Raw genomic sequence first — 21,667 nt, 5'->3', positions numbered from 1 at the left:
CCTAATACTCAGGATATGGGGATTTCATGTAGAGAGAGTACAAAGAATTATCACTATATAAACAGGTACAGTAATAGAGTCTTGGGATTTAAAGATTAAAAGTGTTGTCACTGTACCTGTTTATATGTCCTTTTTTGTGTGTCTGTGCTATAAAATTTCATCTGATTTATTTCTTGTATTGAAAACTGCTTTATAGATAGTAAATGTTTCTATCCAGTCAAAAATGTAGTAATTTTGTGAGTTAGTTGTAGCTAGAGTTTTCCTGCCTGGCCCACAGTCAGGACAAATCTCTCTCACCTGCCAGTCCCACAGCCTCTCAGACCCAACCAAGTAAACACAGAGACTTATATTGCTTACAAACTGTATGGCCGCAGCAGGCTTCTTGCTAACTGTTCTTGCAGCTTAAATTAATCCATTTCTATAAATCTATACCTTGCCACATGGCTCATGGCTTACTGGCGTCTTCACATGCTGTTTCTCATCGTGGCAGCTGACAGTGTCTCTCTGACTCAGCCTTCCACTTCCCAGCTTTATTCTCCTCCTTATCCCGCCTATACTTCCTGCCTAGCCAATGGCCAATCAGAGATTTATTTATTGACCAATCAGCAACACATTTGCCATACAGAAAATCCCACAGCAGTTAGTATTCAATTTCAGCAAGCCTTTTGACCTTCTTGAATCTTTGCTTCTCTGTTACATTGTAATTTTGAAATATAACTGCAAGAATATTCCCTATCCCTTTCTAATACATAACTCTCCATAACAACACACTTCCTTTAGAATACATGGAGTAGAATTCCTTTTCCAGTTAATCTGGATGGATTTGTGTCTTTTTTAAAAAATTAAATGTATACATTTATTTTATATCCCCACCACAGTTTTTGCTCCCTCCTCTCTTCCTGTTTCTGCCCCTGTCTCCACTTCCTCCACAAATCCACTCCTCCTCTGTTTCTGTTCAGAAAGGGGCAGGCCTCCCACGGATATCAACAAAGCATAGCATACCCAGTTGCAGTAAGACTAAGAACTTCCCCTTGTATTAAGGCTGAGCAAGGCAACAGGACATGAGGAATAGGTTCCCCAAAGTGAACTGTTCCCATTCACATTCCCTGGTGGTCTGATAAGACGCTGAGCACTACAATGAGCCCAGGATAGTTCATTTTGTGGATTTTCTTGTGATGTCCTTGACCCCTCTGGCTCCTATAATCCTTCCTCCCTCTCTTCAGCAGGATTCCTCAAGCTCAACTTACTCTTTGGCTGTGGGTCTCTGCATCTGATTCTATCAGTTACTGGATGACGTCTTTCTAACGACAATTGGGAAATCACTAATCTATAGGTATAGCAGAATAATGTTAGGCATCAGTATGTTGAAAATTTTTCTTCTCCAGTCATGTTTGGTTCTATCTTAGGTCTCTGGGCCATCCAGCCTCTGGGTCTTACAACTCCAGGCAGTGTCAGAGGTGGACTCACTCCCATGCCATGGATCTCAAGCTGAACCAGTCATTGGTTGGCCACAATACAAACTCTGAGCCAAATTTACCCCAGCATATCCTATAAGCAGGACAGGTCAAAAGTTGTGTGGCTCCACTGGAAGTCTTGCCTAAACTCAGGAGATGGTCAGTTCAGGCTACATATCCTCTATTGCTAGGAGTCTTAGATGGGGTCATCCTTGTAGATTCCAGGGAGTTTCCCTTGCATCAGGTTTCTACCTGACCCCCCAAAACCCCCATTTCAAGCCCTCTCTTTCAGTACTCTGCCCTCCATCCACCACCCAACCCTCATGTTCTCATGCCTACCTGCCACAGTCCACCCATGAGATCTCTTCTATTTCCCCTTCCCAGGGAGATCCAGAAGTCCCCCCTTGGGCCCTCCTTGTTAACTAACCTTTCAGGCTCTGGATTATAGCCTTGTTATCCTTTAAGTTACAGCTAACATCCACTTATAAGTGAGCACATATCATGTTTGTTTCTCTAGGTCTGAGATACCTCATCCAGGATGATTTTTTTCTAGTTCCATCCATTTGCCTGAAAATCTCATGATGTCACTGTTTCTAACAGCTGAGTAATACTCCATTGTATAAATGTACCACATTTTCTTTATTTATTCTTTGGTTAAGGGCCATTTAGATTGTTTCTAGATTCCAGTTACTATGAATAAAGCTGCTATGAACACAGCTGAGCAAGTATCCTTTTAATATGATTGAGCATCTTTTGGGTATATAACCAAGAGCTGGGTCTTGAGGTAGGTTGATTCCCAATTTTGTGAGAAACTGCCATATTGCTTTCCAAAGAGGCTGTACAAGTTTGCACTCCCACCAGTAATGGAAGAGTGTTTCCCTTGCTCCACATCCTCTCCAGCATTCTGTATTTTGATCTTAGACATTCTGACAGGTGTAAGATTGAATCTCAGAGTTGTTTTAATTTGCATTTTCTTTATGGCTAAGGATGTTGAGCATTTCTGTGAATGATTCTCTGTCATTTGAGATTCTTCAGTTGATAATACTCTGTTTAGATCTGTACCACATTTTTAATTGGATCATTTGGTTTTTTGATGTCTAGTTTCTTGAGTTCTTTATTTTGGAAATCAGCCCTATCTAGGATATGAGGTAGGAAAAGATCATTTCCCATTCTGTAGGCTCCCATTTTGTCTTATTGACATGAAGCTTTTCAGTTTCATGAGGGCCCATTTATTATCCTTTCTTAGTGTCTGTGCTACTGGTGTGCTATTCAGGAAGTTGTCTCCTATGCCAATGCATTCAAGGGTATTTACTACTTTGTTTTCTATCAACTTCAGTGTAACTGGATTGATGTTGATGTCTTTGATTCACTTGCACTAGAATATTGTGCAGGGTGATAGGTCTGGATCTATTTGCATTATTCTACATGCCAATATCCAGTCAGACTAGGAACATTTGTTGAATTTTTTCCATTATATAATTTTGGCTTCTTTGTCAGAAATCAGGTGTTATAGGTGTATGGATTTATGTCTGCATCTATGATTGGATTCCATTGATCCAAGTGTCTGATTTTATGCCAGTGCCGTATTATTTTTATTACTATTGCTCTGTAGTAGACTTTGAAGTCAGGGATGTTGATACCTCTATAAGTTCTTTTATTGTACAGGATTGTTTTAGACTTTCTGGGTTTTTCATTTCTCCATATGGAGTTGAGTATTGTTCTTTCAAGTTCTGCAAATAATTGTGTTGGAATTTTGATGGGAATTGCATTGAATCTGTAGATTGATTGTGGTAAGATGGTCATTTTTATTAAGTTAATTCTACTAATCCATGAAGATGGGAGATTCTTTTCATGTTCTGATATCTTCTCCAATTTCCTTCTCAAAAGACTTGAAGTTCTTGTCATATGGGTCTTTCACTTGCTTGGTTAGAGTTACTCCAATATATTTTATGTTATTTCTGGCTATTATGAAGGATTTTGTTTCCATTGCAACTAAAGTAGTCCAGAAAAATCAGTTCTGTTCTATTAATACATCTGTTTTGTGTAACACATCATTGTTTCTGTCTTTATCATTGACATCTTTTTCCTATGCCTCCTCATTAGAAATTCAAGCATGTCATGAAGTTGTAATTATGTAATGAATATGAGCAATGAGAGTGACCATGTTCTTTCTATGAGAAGCTTTAGTCTTATAGTCTTCACAAATTAAGCAGGACTTGCATGGTAATATAATTGGGTTGAAAATGATTTAGTGAAGACCTAATGATAAGCTGACCACAAGTGAGAATATGTGACACAGTGACAGCCTTTTCTTTTTCTTTTTTTTTATTTTGCAATACAATTCAGTTCTACATATCAGCCACAGATTCCCTTGTTGTCCCCCCTCCTGCTCCCCTCACTTTCCCCCCAGTTTACTCCCCATTCCCACCTCCTCCAGGGCAAAGCCTCCCCCAAGGACTGACATCAACCTGGTAGACTCAGTCCAGGCAGGTCCAGTCCCCTCCTCCCAGGCCGAGCCAAGCGACCCTGCATAGGCCCCAGGTTTCAAACAGCCAACTCATGCAATGAGCACAGGACCCGGTCCCACTGCCTGGATGCCTCCTAAACAGATCAAGCCAATCAACTGCCTCACCCATTCAGAGGGCCTGATCCAGTTGGGGACCCCTCAGCCATTGGTTCATAGTTCATGTGTTTCCATTCTTTGGCTGTTTGTCCCTGTGCTTTATCCAACCTTGGTCTCAACAATTCTCGCTCATATAAACCCTCCTCATTCTCACTAATTGGACTCCCAGAGCTCCACCCAGGGCCTAGCCATGGATCTCTGCATCCAGATCCCTCAGTAGTTGGATGGGGTTTCTAGCATGACAATTAGGGTGTTTGGCCATCCCATCACCAGAGTAGGTCAGATCAGGCTGTATCTCAACCATTGCCAGCAGTCTGTTGTGGGGGTATCTTTGTGGATTTCTGTGGGCCTCTCTAGCACTTTGCTTCTTCCTATTCTCATGTGGTCTTCATTTACCATGGTCTCCTATTCCTTGTTCTCCTTCTCTGTTGTTGATCCAGATGGGATCTCCCGCTCCCCCAAGCTCTCTTTCCCTTGATCCTCACCCTTCATTACCCCCACTCATGTCCAGGCTGTTCATGTAGATCTCATTCCATTTCTCTGTCATTGGGCGATCCCCGTGTCTTTCTTGGGGTCCTGTTTCCCAGGTAGCCTCCCTGGTGATGTGAGTAGCAGTCCAGTCATCCTTTTTCCACATCTAGTATCCTCCTATGAGTGAGTACATACCATGTTTGTCTTTCTGAGTCTGGGTTACCTCACTCAGGATGATTTTTTCTAGATTCATCCATTTGCTTGCAAACCTCATGGTGTTATTGTTTTTCTCTACTGAGTAGTATTCCATTGTGTATATGTACCACATTTTATTTATCCATTCTTCAGTTGAAGGGCATCTAGGTTGTTTCCATGTTCTGGCTATTACAAACAATGCTGATATGAACATAGCTGAACAAGTGCTCTTGTGGCATGTTTGAGCATTTCTTCACAGACCTGGAAAGAATAACACTCAACTTCATATGGAAAAACAAAAAACCCAGGATAGCCAAAAGAATCCTGTACAATAACACAACCTCTGGAGGCATCACGATCCCTGACTTCAAGCTCTACTATAGAGCTACAATAATAAAAACAGCTTGGTATTGGCATAAAAACCAACATGCGGACCAATGGAATCGAATTGAAGACCCTGACATTAATCCGCACACCTATGAACATATAATTTTTGACAAGCCAAAAGTGCACAATGGAAAAAAGAAAACATCTTCAACAAATGGTGCTGGCATAACTGGATATCAACATGTAGAAGGCTGCAAATATATCCATATCTATCACCATGCACAAAACTTAAGTCCAAGTGGATCAAGGACCTCAACATAAATCCAGCTACCTGAACCTGATAGAAGAGAAAGTAGGAAGTAGTCTTGAACGCATTGGCATAGGAGATCACTTCCTAAATATAACACCAGTAGCACAGACACTGAGAGAAACAATCAATCAATGGGACCTCTTGAAACTGAGAAGCTTTTGTAGAGCAAGGGATATGGTCAACAAGGCAAAGTGACACCCTACAGAATGGGAAAAGATCTTCACCAACCCCACATCTGACAGAGGACTGATATCCAGAATATATAAGGAACTCAAGAAATTAGATATCAAAATGCCCAACAGTCCAATTAAGAAATGGGCCATAGAACTAAACAGAGAATTCCCAACAGAGGAAACTCAAATGGCTGAAAGACATTTAAGAAATTGCTCAACATCCCTAATCATCAGGGAAATGCAAATCAAAACAACTCTGAGATACCACCTTACGCCTGTCAGAATGGCTAAGATCAAAAACATTGAAGACACCTTATGCTGGAGAGGATGTGGAGCTAGGGGAACTCTCCTCCACTGCTGGTGGGAATGCAAGCTTGTACAACCATTTTGGAAATCAATATGGTGCTTTCTTAGAAAATTGGGAATCATTCTCCCCCAGGACAGCCTTTTCTTGTTGTCAATTCTTTCCTAGGCTTCAGATTCTTAATGGGTTCTCTCTGTACTGTGCATCAGAAGCAAATATTCTCTGTTGTAACTTCTAAATTTCAGATCCACAAAATCCAAGCACAAGCAAAAGAAAAACATTTGTTTTCTAATAAAACACTAACTTTGTAGTATTATGTGCATTTGTTAAAGTAAGAAGCCACCATGCCTGGTTTAACACAATTCTTTTAGAGTTTTGGAATCCCTCATCATATTTTATCAGTGAATTGATTTTCCTTCTGACTTGATCTCATTCTTTTTCTCAACAAAGTTGGGCCTTTTTCACACAGAGAATCCATGATCACATATAGTAGCTAAGAAGAACACCTTGTTAGCATTGTTTCTTCAGTATGGAAAGCTCCTGGGCATCCTATTATAGTGATGCTGTGTGGCTTGACCTTTAACGACAATATTAACTAAATTTTGATATTGGATATAATGCAAATGAGTCCTAGCTCTGTTTAAATTTTAGAATAGAAATATTTTCATTTGAATGAGTTTTTACAAATATGTCACACAAAGACAATTGGGTTCATTAAAAAAGGTCTAAGATTTCAAGAATTTATTGCCTTTAAAAAGGAGCATATAGAGATGGAGAGAACCAACTACACAAAGTTGTCTTTTAACCTCTACAAAACACTGTGAGCACACACAAACATGTACACATAATACACACATAATCACAATAAAGATCAAAGTTAAAAAGTACTATACTAAAAAGAAAAAAACAAAGGATCAGGCCCTGAAAAGGTTTACTGTAATTATATAACCTCCCCTAGAAGACACATTTTCCTCACTCTCTGACAAGATGTTAAGAAAAGATTTGAGCAGCTGTGAAGATATTTTCTCATTTTAGTTGCATGTAATTTAATACATAGTCTAAATATACTAAAATAATAGTTAAAATTAAAGACATTTCCATGTTCAAAAAATATCATTTTCTTAGAATTTTGACATCATTCCTTACATATTAGAGTAATTGATAATTCAATTTTTAATAAAATGGAATAGATATGACATTTACCTTTGAAATTATTCAAGTGGTATTTGCCATTTTACTGCTTAAGCCCTACATGTATGTCATTAGATACAGTTTCTTATTATTTTCTTTTGATTGACTTTTTGTGATAATAGTAATTATTTCATGCCCATGATTTGTCTGAAACTTACTATGTAGAACAAGCTGGAGTCACACTCATGGCTGTTCTCAGTTCTGCCCCACTTTCTGAGTGCTGGGAGGGTTTGATATGTGTGAGCCACTCCAACCATCTCTTCTCTTTTTTTATCTGGTGTATGTGCAAGTACACACACCATATGTATATGCATGGTTATGTGTGTGAGTGCAGGCAAGTGTGTGCCATGGTGTGTGTATCTGTGTTTGTTTGTCTGTAGCTCATCAGTCTTGATTGTCAGTCACTGCTTTCCACCTTTTTTGAGACAGTTTCTGTTCTCTTGTTCATCGCTGCAAATGCCAGAATAACTGGCCTGAAACTTTTAGAACTTCTCTTGTTTCTGTCTGCAATCTTATCTTAACAACACTAGGATTATGTAGATGCACACTACTACATCTAGGTTCTGAGGACTCAAACTCATGCCCTCACAATTGGATCACTACATCTTTATCCAATGAGCTATCTCCCTGCTACAGCTTCCCTTATCCTTTATTTTTTTATTTTCAGATTATTGAGCTCAGCCCGTGAGCTCTGGTCCATATGTACCTTGTAATTTTTAATTGTTTTTTTTTTTGAGACAGGATTTTTCTGTGTAGCTTTGGAGCCTGGAACTTACTCTGTAGATCAGACTGGACTCAAACTCACAGAGACCCACTTGCCTTTGCCTCCAGAGTGCTGGAATTAAAGATGTGCACCACCAGTGCACAGCTGTACTTTGCATTTTATCGAACTACTGACCTTGGTGTTACCTGTATTATAAAACTTACTACTTTTATCGCTTTATAACACTATATTATACTTGCACTTTCTTGGAAGATCTCCTACACCTCCATGATCCTTTACTAACTACCTAACCTTTGTAGTCATTCTAATTGAAACACACTCAGACATAAATGTCAGGATTTATCAAACTTCTCCTTTGGAGGCTCAGAGACCTATGTGGAAGAGAAAGAAAACAACAGAAGAACCAGAGGTGGTTGATGACTCCAAGGAAGTAGTGTCTTCTAGACACAACAGGACTGATGAATATATGAATGAAAGGAGACTATGCTAGCAAATACAAGACCAGCATAGAATCAGGCCAGACAAGGTCCAAGGATTGAACAGGGAAAGTGAACATGGGGTCTCACCCCTTATCTAGAAGCTTTCTGTAATTGATATCCATTAGCAAAGGAAAAATTAGTTTTCTCCAATGGAGTGTCTACAGGGCAGACCCTATGTCTAGGAGTAGTTGATCAACACAAAATGGACTCCATCATTTTTAAGTGTTCTATGATTTATTTTAATTTAGTATTTTCATCTTATTAGATTTTTTTGTCTGCTTTGATTTTATGTTTTGAGTTTTTGTTTCTTTTTTTAAATTTGTTTACAATGTTTATTACATATTGCTGTAACTTATAATAATGTTTGGCATGAAATACATATTCTATATTTATTTAATTTCACATTAATATTTCAAAACATTTTCAAAGTATTCACACAGGCATTTTTTCCATAAATTACTTTATATGCCAGTCATTTTTCTAGGCCCCTACTGTCCTAGAGTTTTCATTTTTAGGGAGAGTAATAAGTAATAACAGACAAGTAAATAAACACTCTCTGGTAGCTTTAGGTCACACATTCATTTTCAGGGAGTTTTTTTTTTAAGACAGCAAGAGAGACAGAGAGAGGGGGGAGAGAGAGAACATAAAGTTGAGTGTGGCAGGTAAAAGTTGGGAAGGATCTAGTAGCTGGGAGAGGGGAATATTATGAATGAAAAATTTTAAGTAAGAACTAAAAATTAAAATATTCAAAAATTGTTTTATCTACTTTTCCTTTTTAAAGTATCATTAAGTGTTTTCTTTGATTTGATGATTTTGAAAGCTAGAAACTAAACCTTTAAAACCTGTGTCAACCAAGAATAAAATGGTATCAGTAAAAATGAAGCACAATAGGTTTTCAATACTCTGAAAAATTGGTCAAAATGACAATCTACAAATATAAATATGAAAGTACCAATAACAATTAAGATGTGGTTCTATGTAATTTTAAAATTGGCACTCCATACAGCATGCATCATTGTTCCAGATTTTAGCCTCATATAATATAAATGTATTGGTGAGCTTGATTTTATGGAAGAAGCTAAAATCTGAACTTTGTTGTGACTCACCATTATCTTTATAGTTAAACATAAACAAAACCAAAACAAAACAAAAAATCAGATCTAGAATATATAAATATGTAGCAGGTTTTTTTTGGGTTTTTTGTTGTTTTTTTACTTTTTATCTTTTTTGTTTAGAAAAGAAGGTATAGCATGCGGAGACAGTAGGGTGCTAGATCCATGCCTTCTGACTGTGGCACTGACAAAGGCCAGAAGCAGGAAGCTTTAAGCAACCAATTTATGGGTCACATTTAACAAGATTTTATTGTGCTTCAATCATCATTGAGAAAATTTTGAGCATGAAATACTGCTCACATTCATAATTTTACAGGTGTTCTCATCCATAAGGAAGTTTTGGAGTTTCTTGTTTGAGATATATGTGTTAAATCCACTGTCATCTGCAACCTAGAAAAGATGTCTAAACTACAGTCTACATTATTATCTATTGGTATCAACCTGTTGCCTCTCAGGAACTCGGAGACACTTACTTTGTTGTTGTTCTTTTGTTTATTTTTGAGATTATAATTTAATTGCAACATTTCTCACTTCCCTTCCCACTTTCCAAAACCTCCCAGATATTCTTCCTTTGTCTCTTTCAAGTCAATGTCCTGCTTTCATTAATTTCTATTTCATGCATATAAGTTACTCAGTTGCCTACATTTCTATGTGGGGTTGAGGCCTCATGACCTTTCTTCAGCTAATGTTTTGGCAGGCTCATGTTGGTGAAATTTAGGGGTATAACTTCTTCCCAAACAACAATCTATAAATATTTGTCCTTATGCCCACAGATAAATGTAGTCTTCACTTCTCATCAAGGACACTTCACTTCGCAGCAGAAGGAGACCACTACAGAAAAAAAAGACAAATGAAAATGCAGAGCTGTTGCGCCCATTCCCCATGAATACATCTACAAATACATCTCCCACCTTAAGATTCAGAGAACACTGTGGAAGAGATGACCAGAAACATTTTAAGAGCCAGAGGATCAAGGAGTTTTCTGTAAGACTGTGTCTCCTGGTAACATTGACACACTTCTTAAGCTTTAAAACAATCCTGTGTGACATTTACATACATAAATATTCCATAAGCCTTTGTTTAATACTGTTATGGAATTATGTAAATAGCAAGTTAATAGGAAATAGAAAAATCTTAGTCTCAGGTGAGCATCCATCCTGAGTTGAAAACAATACTAATTTACAATAGCCGTATTTCACAGAAGGAATATATGCCTCTTAAGCATCAGTTAAAGTGAATTCCTATTAGTTTTGTTTATCCAGGGTGTTTTTATCAAGGTAACAATGGAGCTTATGGAATGAAGACTCAATGTCCATAGTATTTTCTGTTATTAGAAAAGTTATTGATTCATTAACTCATTTATGAGAATAGTAGCTTCAGGAGAATTTCTAGTATATGATGGATTTTAGAACCCCAGTTCTAGTTTATCTTGTATTACTATTTGCAAAAGAGCTATTTCTGAGATAAATACTTGACCAGTTTTAAGTTACTATTTCAAGATAATACTTGGATCAGGAATAAAATTCACATTGGCAACAGTTCCCTAGTATTATTCTTTGCAATTGAAGCAAAGGCCACTTGGACATTTTGTATAATCTGCTTGCTTTAGAATGCCACAGATCCCTGTGATTTGAGATGTAGTTCTTTTAGTTTTTACCTCTGATATCAGGGATTATTAAATTCAGTGAAATAGAGTAATGTCTATCAATAAGACATAATTTTTAAAAATGGTTGGTTTTCATACCCCATCAAATCTGAATATTTGTTTTAAAGATATGCCCTAGTTGTCTAACTAATATTCTTTGGGTTAAAGTGACATTTTCTAGAACTTCTGAGTGAATAAACATATGGTTCCCAGATAAGGTAACATACAAGAAAGGACAAAAAAGTTCTTACTGAATGAAATGTTTCTGAAATCATAAATCTCCCAAACATGTTGGTTTATATTATATCCTGAGTTCAGAATTATAAGAAAAAAATCATGTAAGAAATCAATCCAAGAGGATGTTGTCAAAAATAGGACAGTGAAAAATCTTTCTTCTAAATGATGCCTAGTGCCAGCAACAGTTTTTGACAAACTACAAGGTGTTTAGTACATGTTTTTGGTATAAGAGAGGGGAAAATGAGACATCAAACTTTTGCATGTATGTGTTGCAATATTGAGAATATATGTAGCACAGGTAATAAACACAGAGAAAGCACTGAAAAAGACCCAAAAGCTCCACAGGAAATGGAGGTCCTTTAAAAAAGACTTGGATAGAGATATAAGACAACTACTTTGCTAGTGGAAAGATATGTGAACATTGAGAAGAGGCAACTGAGGTTTTGCTGTTACTGTCTCCCAAGAGCTCAGATGTTCATCCTCTGTGACAGTATGTGACAAAAATAGTATAGATTTTTTTCTCACTGAATCCTAACAAACATTGAATTGCGTGCGTGAGCGCACACACAGACAGACAGACAGACAGACAGATAGATAGATAGATAGATAGATAGATAGATAGATAGATAGATAGATAGATAGATGTGGACATCATTCACATTCTATGGATTCAAAACCCAAGTTAATAATGGTCTTATAGTTAATAAGGGGAAGATTTGGGGTGCTGGCTAGCAGAGCATGGACAATATTGAACACATAAAAAAGGACTTGAGATAATCACATATCTAAATAAATTCAGACAATGATGTTACTAATTACAATGAGAGTCAGTACTAAGCTTTAGGTAACCTGTTGGCTTTAAGACAAAGAATTCCATATGTCCCTATAACTAACAATATAGAGAGGCAGAGGGTTTATAATAAATAAGAAAATTTGAAGGCCATGAAGATCATGAAAAGAGATTAGCTTTTATGTGTATATACTTTTGTGCACACTGTAGGATAATGACACACTATTAGAGTGGCAGGATATGGGAAGGACATCATACAGACAAGGAGATCCAAAAGAAAGCCCATGGCTTTCAAGCTCATAAATACTAGATTGTATATTTTCTTTCATTTAACATTCAAAAGTAAAACCTGATAAGAAAAAAGGCATAAATGAAAACATGAATTAATTAACACTAGTATTATTTATTGGTGAGATTAATTTTGGCCTGTATATTTTCCTAAGTTTCAAAAGCTTAGATTTAAAAAATCAGAATGACAAAGAGGTTGTTTTGAGTTGGATGATCATGATTTTTTTCTTGTTCTGAATTTTTATGAATTATAATGGTAACTAACTTTTAAAGTGAAGAAAAGATCACATGTAGGTCTAAATAGGACCACTAGCACTGGGGAAAGTCACATCTTAACAAGTCACTAGATTTGTTCTTTGCTAAAACTATAAAGACGGGATCATCACTTCACATGCTATGACTTTGTGAACAGCTGCTTTCTGTTTCCATGGCAACCTGGGGATCCTGACTTCCCTGAGATGCAGCATCAAGTAAAATCTATCAAATCCATGCTGGAAGAAAATGCTTTTAACCCTTCAAATATCCCTGTTACACTAGTATAGTCACTATGTCAAGCTTTTCCTGACAGACATGGGACATTTTAATCTGTGATTAAAATATGGACAATGGTAAGTCAAGATACTTGCCTTTGATTTAGAAGGCATGGCAATGAAAGAGCTTTAGATACTTTACCTCAGCCTAATACCATCCAGCTACAGGACCCTGGACAATTTACCTGATCTCTGTGAAGTTTGCTTTCATCATTCATAACACAAGGAAATTTCTTCTAATAAAGATTGTTTTAAAGACTCAAGCTTAGTATTTAGTTATTTAGTTATGTAGTTCCCAAGGACTAAATAACAAATATCATTGGCATTATTACGGGACTTATTCATTTTGCCTTTTCATTAGCTAAATGATTGTTGGCTACCAATACTGTATCAGTTCTATTCTATACATTCAGAGTATATTAAAAGAGAGAAGAGACCAATATTAAAATGCTCATCAACCAGTAGAGTAAAAACACAAGTAAGTCAAAAAATTACATGTATGAAGTATCATCATGGAAAGATAATTTTTCACTTTAAATACATGAAGTAAGAGAGTTAGAAGCCAAGCAGGTATCCAATTGAAAAGTATTTCTCCTAAATTGAGTAGTTAAAATTCCAGATCTATTCTAGAAAGCTATTACATAATTTACTTCTTGGTTGTTGTGATAAAACACCATGACCAAGAGCTACATATTGAAGAAAGAGTTTATTTTGCCTATGGTTTCAGAAGGGTAAGAATCCATCATGGTGGAGAGGTGTGCCAATAAGTAGCAGGCCTGTTGGCAGGAGCAGGAAGTCAAGAGATCACATCTTTAATCAAAAGCATGAAGCAGAGAGTGGACTGAGAGAGAAACAAGGTTTCAAACTCCCAAAGCATGCAGTAATGTATTTCTTCTAGCAAGGCTGAATTTACCGTAACCTCTCCAAGGCTTGAAGGTAACCAGGAGAAAATATGTTCAAATGACTGAGCATGTTGGGGAAATCACTTATTTGAACAACTGTAGCTATCTTGCTGGCAGCAGGTACAAAGAGAGAGGAAAAACTAAGCACCTCATTCTCAAGGACAAATGTATCAGAGAAAAGCTTACCTAAGGTATAGAGATAGATATGCTAGGAAGTTGTCCTGTCCTGGGATAACTGATGAGATATTTTGACAGAATAACTAAATCACGAAGTAATTGAAACTAGTGTTCTCTACTAATTTGAATGCACAAAAGACTGAAAACCGATATGATTGTGGTGATATATTGTGTATATAAAGCTTGCCAGAGGATCAGAAGACAGAGTCAGCCACTAGATTAGACACAGAGGCCAGAAAGTGGTGGCACACACCCTTAATCCTATCACTTGACAGGCAGAGATCCATCTAGTTCTCTGTGAGTTCAAAGCCAATTGTAAACAGAGCCAGGTATTGGTGGCACACACCTTTAATCTCATCACTAAGAAGCACATAGACCTTTAGTCCCAGGAAGTGATGGCAGGGCAAAAAATGTATATAAGGCATGAGAAAACAGGAACTAAGGCAGTTCACCTTTTGGGTGAAGACTCAGAGGATTTCAGAGGATTCTTGGAGTTGGTGAGGAAATAGGTGGTGGCTGTGGCTTGTTCTGCTTCTCTGATCCTTCAGCTTTCACCCCAATATCTAGCCCTGGGTTTTTTATTATAACACCATTTAAGAGTGGAACAACATATGATGATTAATAATAATTATCATTTTTATTTGATTGAGAAATACCTAGGAGACTAGCAAAGTTATTTTAGAGTTTGTGTAATTATATTTCAAGAGATGTTAAGACCATGAGGGTTCTGGCTTAACCAATGGATTAATCTCTCTTTCATGGTAATATTATTTGAAAGTTATAAAGGTAAGAGGTACAGTCTAGTTGGAGGAAGTGAATCTATGGTGAAATGTCCTTGATAACCATATCTTGCTCTGGCTCCACCATTTCTCTATTTGATGTCTGTTATAATGTGAGCTACTTCACAATACTTTCCCCATAATGATGAGCTTAACCTTCTAACACTGTGAGTCAAAAAACTATCGACTTCAGTTGTTTTTGACAGGTATTCTGTCACAAGGCAATAATTTATATCCTTTAATACCTCCTTGAGAGAGCTAAGGAAGCCCTGAGTGAACTGTTTGGCATAGGCATGGCCAGATCAAAGACCAATACCTCAGACCCATGGAAGTGTCGAAGTCCTCACCCAGTATGAGGCTCAGAAGGATGGAAAAGCCTTCTTCTGGTTCAGGTGCAAATGTTATCAGAGAGTTAAAAAAATAGCAAGGGCAGTTTCTTCATACCAGATATTAATTGACTGAGACTCCTTGTCCACAGAGACCTGCTACTAAGACTACCTATTCCTATTCACTATGCTATAAATCATTAACATGCTGAATTTCCTGTATGTTGTATAGTTGGTGAAGCTCTATCAGAGCGTATACAGCCCACCTGATCCCAGCTCTTCTGTACATTTCTCTGTATGCCAGTCATTTATTTATTCCCTCACAACACCTAACCATGTTTTCTGGACCTAGCCATGCAGGTTATAGAGCTTCCTATTAGGAGTTTAAATTGCATCTGTACTATGAGATATGAATAAATAAAAACATGAATATGCCTATGTTCATTGTACGTTTCTAACATTAAGGACTTAGTTAACACCAGTTACTAAACACAAAAAGAATTATTAAAGTATCAGAAAAGATTTTTATATGTATGAAAGAGCTACATCAAGAACAAGAATCTGTAAAAATCTCCATGTGGCAGCCCCATGCCAATGCTTTTATCAGTATTGACTTAGCCAAGATAAAAATTCATGCCAGCCCAGATTACTATACCCAGCAAAAGTGTCAGTCACGATAGAAGGAGAAAACATATTCCATGATAAAAACAAATTTAAGCAATGTTGATCTACACATACAGCTATAAAGAAGATACTGGAAGGAAAACTCCAATCCAAAGAGGCTAACTACACCCATGAAAACATAGGAAATATATAATCTTGAACCAGAAAAACCTAAAGAAGGGAAGCACATACACACACACACACACACACACCACCACCACCACCACCACCACCACCACCACCACCATGACAACCACCGCCGCCACTGCCGCCACCACCACCACCACAACCACCACCACCGACAACAACAATAACAATAACAGGAATTAACATTCATTGGTCATTGGTATCTCTCAATATGATTGGACTTGATTCCCCAACAAAAAGACACAGACTAACTAAATGGATGCAAAAACAATATGCACCATTCTACTGCATGCAAGAAACATACTTCAACATCAAAGATAGACATCACCTCAGAGTAAAGGAATGGAAAAAGATTTTTCAAGCAAATGAATGTAAGAAGCAAGCTGGTGTAGCTATTCTAATAACTAACAAAACTCACTTCAAACCAAATTTAATCAAAAGAGATGGAGAAGGCCATTTCACACTTATCTAAGGACAATATACCAAGATGATGTCTCAGTCCTGAATATCTATGCCCCAAATGTAAGGGCACCCACAATTGTAAAATAAGCATTACTAAAACTTAAATCACACATCACACTGCACACATTAATAGTGGGAGACTACAACACCCCACTCTCATCAATGGACAGGTCATTCAGACAGAAACTAAACAGAGAAATACTATCTAACAGACATTATAAACCAAATAGACCTAACAGAACATTTCAACCAAACACACAAAAAATACATAGTTTCTTCTCAGCACCTCACAGAACTTTCTACAAAATTGACCACATCCTTAGTCACAAAGCAAGTCTCAACAAATACAATAAGTTGAAATAACCCCCTGCATCCTATCAGACCACCACTAATTAAATCTGGATTTCAAGAACAACAGAAAGCCTACAAACTCATGGAAACTGAACAACTCTTTAGTAAATGACTGCTGAGTCATGACAGAAATAATGAAAGAAATTAGAATTCCTAGAATTCAATTAAAATTAAATTAGAGCATATCCGAATGAATGGGACACAATGAAAGTGGTGCTAAGATGAAGGTCAGAGTACTAAGTGCTTATGCAATAAAATTGGAAAGATCTCATACTAGCAACTTAATAGCCTATCTGAAAGCCCTAGAACAAAAAGAAACAAGCACACCCAAGATGAAAAGATGGAAATATATAATCGAACTGAGAGCTTAAATCAATTAAATAGAAACAAAGAGAACAATACAAAGAATCAATGAAATAAAGAGTTGGTTCTTTGATGAATTCAAAAATATAGACAAACCTTATCCAAAGTAACCGAAAGACAGAGATAGAATATCCAACTTAACAAAATCAGGAGGAAATAACAACACCGAGGAACTACAAAGAAACATTAGGATACTTCAAAAACATGTACTCTACAAAATTGGAAAACCTAAAAGAAATGGACAACTTTCTCAATAGACACCATTTGCCAAAGTTAAATTAAGATCAGATAAACAGTTGAAATAGACCTATAACCCCCAAGGAAATATAACTAGTCATTAAAAGTCTCTCAACCAAAAAGAGCTCAGGGACAGATCTTAACACAGAATTCTATCAGAATTTCAGTGAAGAGCTAACACCGATACTCTTCAAATTATTCCACAATTTAGAAACATAAGCAACATTGCCAAATTCATTGTATAGGGCCACAGTCATCCTGATAACCAAACCATACAGAGATTCAACAAAGAAATAGAATTACAGACAAGCTTCCCTCAAAAACATGGATGTAAAAACAATCAATAAAATAATTGCAAATCAAATCCAAGAATACTTCAAAAAGATCATCCTCCATGACATGGTAGGCTCCATCCCAGAGATATAGGCATGGTTCAACATATAAAAATCTGATAATGCAATCCACTGTACAAACAAATGGAAAAAAATAACAAATGATCTTCTCATTTTCAGCGTCATAGATGCTGAAAAAGCCTTTGACAAAGTCCAGCACCATTTCATGATAAGAGGCTTAGAGAGATCAGGGATACAAGAGATATACCTAAGTATAATAAAAACAATTTACAGCAAGCTTATAGCCAACATCAATTTAAATGGAGAGAAACTCAAAGCAATTCCACTACAATCAGGAACAAGAGAAGATTCTCCATCCTCTCCATATCTATTCACTATAGTACTTGAAGTTCTAGCTAGAACACTAAGAAAACAAAAGGTTATCAAGGAGAACAAATTAGAAAGGAAGAATTCACAGTATTATTATTATTTGCAGTGATATGATAATATACATAAGTGATCTCAGAAATTTTGCCTGGAAACTCCTACATCTGATAAACACCTTCAGAAAAGTGGGTGGTTACAAGGTTAAATAAAAAATGTATAGCTACTGAGAAACTAATTATGCATTTTGTTTTGTTATAGTTACTTCAAAGTAACTATATTCACTAGTGATTTAGATCTACTTTATCAGATTGCATTAAGTGTAGAACATTGAATTTCCAAGGAAGAAGTAATGTGCTTTTTGACTCTTATATGACTATGTGCCAGACACTCTGAAACTGTCCCTGAAATGCTAGAACTTCCAGTACAAAGAATATGTTACTTCTCCAAAATGGAAGGTAGGCAATTTAACCTCAGTGTGCTCCTAATCATGGCCCTCTTTTACACTAGCTGCCAGTCAAGTCAGTCAAAATTGTAATCACAAGACAGTTGGGTAGAAGTACACATAATGGGCAAACTGACTAAATATGTATAATTACTAGCATACTTTTATTTGGTAGTAAAATTTGAACAATAAAAGTTTACAATAAATGATTTGGTCATGAAAATTGTGAATTAGTTTCCCAAATTTTAAGATTTAACTTGTTAGTAAACTTGGATTTAAGTATGGGAACACTTTTTAAAGTTAGTTATGAAAATAGAAATACTGCTACTGTACAGCTAGAGCAGGAAAGTCTTTCTCATCCAAGGATTTCACAGAAATAGTTCCTGATATTTCCCTGTGGAGAAAAATAGTATAAATGGGCAAATTTAGCAACCATGGATGGAATTCTTGGTGCTTAGCCAGTCATCAAGAGCTCCTGGTTCAATCTAACCAGGTAAGCAACCCCAAGGACAATAAGTGCTTGAAGGGTGTGATTCAAACCTGGAATTCTGGTGAAGACATGTCTACTATGGTCTCAGAAATGGGCACAACAGTAATTATAAATGTCTGTGACAGACAAGCAAAGTTTTGATATTTGCTTCTTTAAGTTCCTTTCTACCATTATCATCATCTTTACCCCATTTCTTCTGCATTATATGACCTTTCAACATTCTTGGTATAGAACTCTTAGCAGAGTTGTAATCCCATGTAGCCAGAAGGTTTCTCCAGTCTAGCCTGGCCCCAAGGTCCCACAGCCACTTATAAAATAATCATTCAGAGGCTTAGTATTAATTGCCAATTGCATAGCCTACGGCAGGCTTCTTGCTAGCTAGCTCTTATAACTTGACTCATTTCTATTAATCTGTAAGTTGCCACATGGCCATGGCTTACCCGTATTTTCACATCTTGCTTGTCCTGGCTGTGCTCGAGTCTCTCTCCCCTCTGCCTTTCTTCTTCCTGTCTCTCCCTTAAGTTTCCTGCCTAGCTATAACCTGACATGTCATAGGCCAAACATCTTTATTTATCAACCAATCAGAGGAACACATATTCACAGCATACAGAAAGACATCCCACTTCCCCTTTTCTGTCTAATCATAAAGGAAGGTTTTAAATTTAACATAGTAAAATTACATATAATAGAACAGTCATCAAGCAAGAATTACAGTTACAATATCTAGTCTATTTGTATTTGGCAAAATTAAAGAAATATTCTATTTATCCTATATTTTTGAGTCTAAAGTTTCATATCTGATTTATCTTTTATCATGACTAAGGAAAACTATAATTATAACTATCTGGTCTTCAACTATATCAAAGATCCCAGAAGGATATAATAATACCTAAGTCAACAGGAAATGCATTCTAAGCAACTTCTAAAATTCTGGAAATGACAGAGACAGCTGCCTGCCTCGACAGTCATCCAAAGTTCCTCTATAACATTGGGCATCCATCTTCAGCCAATAGGCCTAGACTTTTTTTAGGTACTTCTCCCTGTGTACCACAGAATAATTGGCAGTGTCCTCTGTGAAGCAGGAACCTAAAAAAAACCCACTTCATCCCATTTTGGCAAATTCAGTGGTCATTTTCTTATGGGTCCTACATATTCAGATTATACAACATATTACCAGCAGTCCAGGCAAGAGCAGCCTCTTGCCCAAATGGCTATTTTTGTCAAGAAGAAAATAAACTCCATATGGAGTGTCTTTGATGCCCATCCTCCTCTCTGAAGTAAATCAGTGCTGCCAGGAACAGACATGTTTCATTGTCCAGAAAGTCTAAGTTTCTAAAACATATTGAATGCCATATTCTGTAGGTCTGTGAAGTGTTTAAAGATTACCTATCTAGTTGAAATATATCTATGTATACCCAGAAAACTTAACTAACATGACTATAAGTTTGATTATCATAGATGACTATTATTAATCTGTATTGCTTAATTATACATTATAATTTCAAATTAGCTGTATAAACATAATACCTTAAACAAGAGTAGAAATATACATATACTATAACAAAATTAACTCTAAATTTGTATCAATAAACTAAAATCTATAGCAACATAAAACATTTTAAACAAGTTGTTGTTCTTTAAAAGTAGATTCAATAATCTACCCTTTTATCCTATCCTATCTATATTATCCCCTTTTCTTTTTTAGAAAGAGATTGCCTTTATAATCAACCACCTTTAAATAAAAATAAACATTTATAAACAATATTTGGGGAATCTGGGTAGAGCTTCTCCTACTACTTCCTGCTGATGGGGGGGTGGGAACCATTGGTAATCTTATGAGGATCCTGAGAAAATTAAGAATTATAGTTAAATATTGGCTGTACCACATGTGAGGATGGATTGACTCAGCCAATATCTTTGAAGATGATTTTGGATGTGGGATGATCTGGGCCATGGTGTCACTGGAGACCTTTTAGAGGGTCTTGGCTGATCAAACCATATTAGCCTGGAAGCAATCCACAGGTTCTCATCTTCTGTGGAAGCAAAAGCAGAACCTCTTTTCCAAAGCAATGTATCCTTAGACACAAATTTTGAAGTCACTATACCTTTAAAATGTACATATTGGTTTAACTCAACAGCCTTTACAATCAAATGTCTCTCTGCAGTTAAAAATCCCAGAGAAAATATAATCCAGACTGTCTGTGTGATTTCCACCTTTATGTGGTTTAACTTTTATATTACTTTTACTGTCCCTTTAAAGACTTTACTTTTTAAACTATCTATTTCTTTATATAATGGCATATATTCCTTTTCCTCTCTCTTCCAAGCCTATGTACATTTTTACATGCATTATAAACCATTTAGAGTTTTATTCCATCTGAATCTGACTTATTGTGAATCTATGATCCTTCTCTGACCAGGGGAGATTTTAAACTGCTAATCTGCATGGCTAAGTTTGAAATGGCAGCCCTGGCTGTTGACTGCCCACTTTAGCTTTTCAACATGGTGGAGATATCCAGGAGAGTTATGCTTACGCTGCCATCTCTAGGGTCCATGCTGCCATCAGGTAGTATGCAGTTGGCCCATAAACTCTTTTTTGTCTGTATGAGAAAAAGATAAATTCACCATACAGTGTGCTGGATGGCTTGGAGACACCTCCATGTAGCATGGTAGGAATCTGCCATGCTTCATTCAAGCCCACACACCATGAACCCACCATACTGTAGCTCAAGTTCGCATGCCACAGTGTCTCTGTA

This window comes from Peromyscus californicus, unplaced genomic scaffold (genome assembly GCF_007827085.1).
Source record: "Peromyscus californicus insignis strain IS unplaced genomic scaffold, ASM782708v3 Scaffold_10__1_contigs__length_136768540, whole genome shotgun sequence".
Taxonomy (NCBI): Eukaryota; Metazoa; Chordata; class Mammalia; order Rodentia; family Cricetidae; genus Peromyscus; species Peromyscus californicus.
Note: the sequence above shows the minus strand (reverse complement) of the source record.